The sequence below is a fragment of the Copadichromis virginalis genome, linkage group LG3 (assembly GCF_057382275.1).
Source record: "Copadichromis virginalis isolate Kocher_CV1m ecotype Utaka linkage group LG3, C_Virginalis_male_GT1.1, whole genome shotgun sequence".
Classification (NCBI taxonomy): domain Eukaryota; kingdom Metazoa; phylum Chordata; class Actinopteri; order Cichliformes; family Cichlidae; genus Copadichromis; species Copadichromis virginalis.
Window position 1 is genome coordinate 35,458,635 of NC_140620.1, and position 5,461 is coordinate 35,464,095.

General features: G+C 45.5%; 1 long non-coding RNA gene across 1 annotated transcript; it reads right to left on the bottom strand.

The window, feature by feature from the left end:
• Positions 1–3,248: 3,248 nt before the first annotated feature.
• LOC146714354 (uncharacterized) lies at positions 3,249–4,231 on the bottom strand. Its single transcript, XR_014919299.1, has 3 exons — positions 3,833–4,231; positions 3,542–3,755; positions 3,249–3,460 (listed from the first exon to the last, which is right to left on the bottom strand). It is a non-coding gene; the product is annotated as an uncharacterized LOC146714354 (long non-coding RNA).
• Positions 4,232–5,461: the final 1,230 nt, after the last annotated feature.

A 5,461-nucleotide genomic window follows, 5' to 3' on the forward strand; every position in this document is an offset into this window, starting at 1 on the left:
GGCTGCTTTTCACCAGTTTGTGAATTGTCCCACAAGGAGCAACAGGACAATTGACCTACTGTATGCTAATGTGAGAGATGCATACAGAGCCACCCCCCACTAAGGAAGTTAGACCACAACCTGGTTTACCTACAGCCACAATACACACCCCTCGTCCAAAGGCAGCCTGTCACAACGTGCTCCATCCGGAGATGGACCCCAGAAAAGGAGGATGCTCTGAGAGACTGCTATGACACCACAGACTGGGATGTGCTCCTGAGCCCACATGGTGAGGACATAGAGGGGGCGACACACTGTCTTACAGACTACCTCAACTTTTGTGTGGACACAGTCGCCCCTGCTAAGACGGTACGGTGTTATCCTAATTACAAACCGTGGGTAACACAGGAAGTCAAAGCTGTCCTCAACATGAAGAAGAAGGCTTTCAGGAGCAAAGTGAAGGAGGCGATGAAAGCAGCACAGCAGGAGGTGAAACACTGCCTGAGGGAAGCAAAGGACACCTACAGGAGGAAGGTGGAGCAGAAGTTGGAGAGGAACAATATGAGGGAGGTCTGTAATGGTGTGAAAACCATCACAGGCCACAACACCAAGAAAAGCACAGGGGGGGGGGGGGGGACTGTGGAGAAGGCAAACGAACTCAACAACTTCTTCAACAGGTTTGACCAGCCCACAACCCCCCCACCCTCACCCTTACTACAGAGTCCTCTCCCCACTCTCCTACCTCCCTCGCTTCCCCCCCTTCCTGACACTATGACACCCCCCTCCTCCAATCCCTCTCTCAGCAGCAAGACATCTCCCCCCCTCCCCTCCTCCCAAACATCTCCCAGTGTCACAGTGGATCAGGTCAGGAGACAACTGAGGAAGCTTTGCCCCAGAAAGGCAGCAGGCCCAGACAAGGTGTGTCCTAGGATGCTAAAGGCGTGTGCTGCTGAACTTGGGGAGCCGCTACAACGAGTCTTCAACCTCAGTCTGCGACTGGGGAGAGTGCCCGCCCTATGGAAGACATCCTGCATCGTCCCGGTCCCCAAAAGGAACCGGCCCAATGAGCTGAATGACTTCCGACCGGTGGCACTGACGTCACATCTTATGAAGACTCTAGAGCGGCTCTTCCTCAACCTCCTCCGACCACAGGTACAACATGCCCAGGACCCACTACAGTTTGCATAGAGCCCACTCACACCTGGATGGGGGAAAAGGCACGGTCAGGATCCTGTTTCTTGACTTTTCCAGTGCCTTTAATACCATCCGGCCCTGTATGCTTCAAGAAAAACTGAACAGGATGGAGGTGGACCCCTGCCTGGTGGCTTGGATCTCCGACTACCTCACCGACAGACCACAGTACGTCAGGCTGAAGGACGTCACGTCTGACACAGTGGTCAGCAGCACAGGAGCACCACAGGGAACTGTGCTGTCCCCTCTTCTCTTCACCCTGTACACCTCTGACTTCTGCTACAACTCTGAATTATGCCATATTCAGAAGTTTGCAGATGACACAGCCATCATGGGGTGTATCTGGGATGATCAGGAAGAGGAGTACAGAAGTCTGGTGAGGAACTTTGTCGCATGGAGTCACACAAACCACCTGCAACTCAATACCTCAAAGACCAAGGAACTGGTTGTGGACTTCGGGAGGTCCAGAGAAGGTCCACTGCCAGTTCAGATAGAGGGGGAGGAGGTGGAGGTGGTCAACAAGTACAAGTACCTCGGGCTGTGGGTGGACAATAAACTGGACTGGTCATGCAACACAGAGCACCTGTATAAAAAAGCCCAAAGCCGACTGTACTTCCTCAGGAGGCTGAGGTCTTTTAACATCTGCAGGAAGCTCCTGAGGATGTTTTACCAGTCAGTGGTTGCTGGAGTACTTTTCTATGCTGTGGTGTGCTGGGGGAGCAGCACAGCAAAGAAGGACTCATGCAGGCTGGAGAAACTGATCAGGAAGGCTAGCTCTGTGGTCGGCATGAAGCTGGACACTCTGGTGACAGTGGCAGAGAAAAGGACCCTAAAAAAACTGCTGGACATTATGAACAATGCTGGGCATCCTCTGCACACGACCATTAACAACCAGAAGAGTCTGTTCAGTGACAGGTTGCTTCTCCCCAAGACAAGAACTAACAGACTTAAAAACTCCTTTGTCCCACACGCCATCAAACTGTTTAACTCCTCTCTGGAGGGGAGAGGGAGGGGAAACAGAAGGACAAAGGAGGGGGGAACAACTAAGCTGTAGTGCCTCTTCACCTCACTGTGCAATACCTTTGTGCAATACTTTTGTAAATAGTGAATGGTGCAAATAGACCTCAATACTTGAAATGTGCAATTCACTTGTATTTTTATTTTTTATTCCTATTTATTCTATTTATCCCCTTCGTATATTTTATTTATATTTGTCTCTGTACTTATATATGTGTGTGTGTATATATATATATATATATATATATATATATATATATATATATAACATTCTGTAACTGTAACTTCTGTCGGTGCTGTGCTTTTGGAAACCGAATTTCCCAGAGGAACCCACCCGAGGGATTAATAAAGTTCTATCTTATCTTATCTTATCTTATCTTATCTTATCTTATCAAATGCAGATTTGACAGGTTTGTGAGTTTACACTTTATCCAAAACCTAGTAAGGGTTTACTCATCGATGCCAGTGGGTGGCTGTAGCTCAGGTGGTAGAGCAGGTCACCTACTGATCGGAAGGTTAGTGGTTTGATCCCTGGCTCCTACATGTCGTGAGTGTGAATGTGTATGAATGTAGTTAGAAAGCACTCAGTTAAGAGAAAGTGTGTGTGGTTGAGTGAATGTGGCATGTTGTATAGAGCACTTTGAGTAATCTGGGAGAGTTGAAAAATGTTATATAAGAATCACTGTCTGAACAGAGTTTTGTCATGTTACCTTTGCACTATTATGCACATGTTGTTATTACATGGCTGAATTAAGGTACACATTAGGCTGACATCTGGGGCCAGAGCTGAAACTCGCCTCGTTTGGTTTGTTTCCCTTACGGAGGTTTTTGGCAAACAGTAGCAAGTAAGCTCTCAAACTCTCGGTAAAGTCTCTTTTATGCTTTTCTCGTTTTCGGGTAAGACACTCCTAATTCTCCTGCTCCTCTTCCCTTAGATCGAGTGCGCTACCAGTGTCTCCTCACCTGCACGTCCCGGCTCCACGTCCCCATTCACATTTTATTGTATATACTGTTACGGCCGAGAGGGCCCGGCTGTGGGTGTGGACTCAAAATGCAGACACAGAGGGAGGCAAACGGGCGTGAACACAGTGCTTTATTTACAAGTGTCTAGTGAAATTACACAACAGGAGACTATGAATGCTATGAATTATGAAATGCTATGAACTGTGAACTGTGAGGCCAAACTGTGAACATGAAACTGAGTGCTATGGCTAGGTGCTGGATTTCACGGATGGAAAAAAGGGGCAGCGGCTTGGATGGAGGTACGCAGTCACTATAATGAGAAGAGACAAGTAGTCAGTGGCAGTCCAGTGAATCACAGCTGCAGGTTTAGGCTATGGAGGTTAGGGCTTACGTGTTGCAGGTTTAAAGTGTCATGCGAGGAAGGGGTGTCCAGGGGGTTCCGGGTGAGGAGTGTCCAGAGAGGATCCAGAATATGCGTGGAGTGAGGGACTTGGCAGGGAGGCAGGCAGGTGTAGTCCGATGGTGGAGAGGAAGAAACCAGATGACAGAACCAGCGTCCAGGCAGAGATGAGAGTAGTTCAGGAAACGTGACTGCCAGGTGGGTCCTATGACAAAGAAAACACGGTGAGGGAAAAAGCAGTAGTTGAGGGTTCTCACAAGGGGTTCGCAGCCTAGCACTGACATGGGTTAGCAGAAGATCTGGCAGAGGTCTGTTGTGAATGCTGGTCTTATATGCAGGTGACTTGATTGGAACCAGGTGTGGAAGCTGATTGGAGTCTCTGCCTGAAGGTAGAATCCAGCGGAGTGGAAAAACCCCGTGCTCACCCGGACCATGACATATACACTGTCCTTGAAAATTCATCTCCTTCACTGTAAATAAATTGTTTCACCACAACTCTATGCCTCCGTGAGTTCTGCTCCCTGAGTCAACCGGTATTTTTCATAACACATTATATCAGATGACAAAGGGTATTAAGTAGGTAAAACTGCAAAGAATTACTTGTACTGTATTATAACAACTAAACAACAAACAGAACATTTTTCTCTAAGTAGAAGAAAAATGGTCTCTATTCAAGCTGTTTCACCACCAGTATAACCCACTGGAATCATGTCTAGTAGATAGTTTACATTCTAAGTGTTTGTTTTGGCTGCTAAAGTACTGTGCTTGCTCTTTGGTAAGGAAAACAGTTTGTTGATATAACTTAGAGTTCATGGTCACTGATCATGATGAAAGACTGACACAGATAGAAACTGAATTTCTGCAGAAGAGCGATAATTTATATGTCTGTAGGGTGCCAAGTTTTACCCAGTTGTCGTAGCACATAATTTAGTTTTGCATAGACATATTATTCACTCTTGACAACATGGCAATCCAAATCCTATTTATGCAATAAGTGACTTGATTCTTGTCCACAGAAATCCATATGCTTTCATTTTTTCCTTTTTCTAATTATATGGTGTTATGCTGAAATTGTTCAAAAACCTGCTCTTCTGCACAAACTGTAGTTTCATAAAGTGACAGGGATAATAATAATTAACAGTTGATCATGAATAGCATAAATGCAGCCATGTGAATTATTAATAATCAGAGATGAGGGGAGTCAGTAACACAGAATCAAGTTTACAAAGAAGAATTTTGCCCTTTTTTTTTTCTCATTTTTGAGACCCGAGTCCAGCCTGGAACTAGAATGCATCTGAAACACACAGATCAGTAGAAACAGACTGTTGTGTCTCAGCGCAACAATGTTTTAACTATGAACTCAGTGCAAGACAACGTGCACATACACACTACATATGATTTGTCTTCAGTGTTCAGAGTGTCTGATGATTTTTGGCCAATATGGGGAAGAAGGAGGCCAGGCTGTGTGTCATCTGATACAATGTCAAAGACAAAGCATTTTCTAGGACGCTCATTAGAAGTGCTGATTCTGTCGCTCTTCATGAAATCGTTAACCTAGGAGTCCACATAGAGTCTGCGAGTCCCACTACTACATGTTTAATGTCTGTAGTTATATTTTCAAAACAGACTTGTAACTTTTGGTTTAACATATTTGAGGGTAGTTATTTCACGTCACATCAAACTGATTTGAACCAGAACAGTAACACAATCCTATGACGTTGCAGTCCCGGTGCTTTTGCATCTAGCTAGAAATACTGTGTAAGCATAAAGGGAGTAACTTTTTGTTAAGTGGCAGGTAATTTCAAATGCAATGTTTCAAAGAACTCTAAAAACAACAGCAAACACACAAACATTTTGTGTGCAGCCTGTTGCTAGCTAAAGTTTCAGCTGCTTTGCTTCACAGGAAGATTT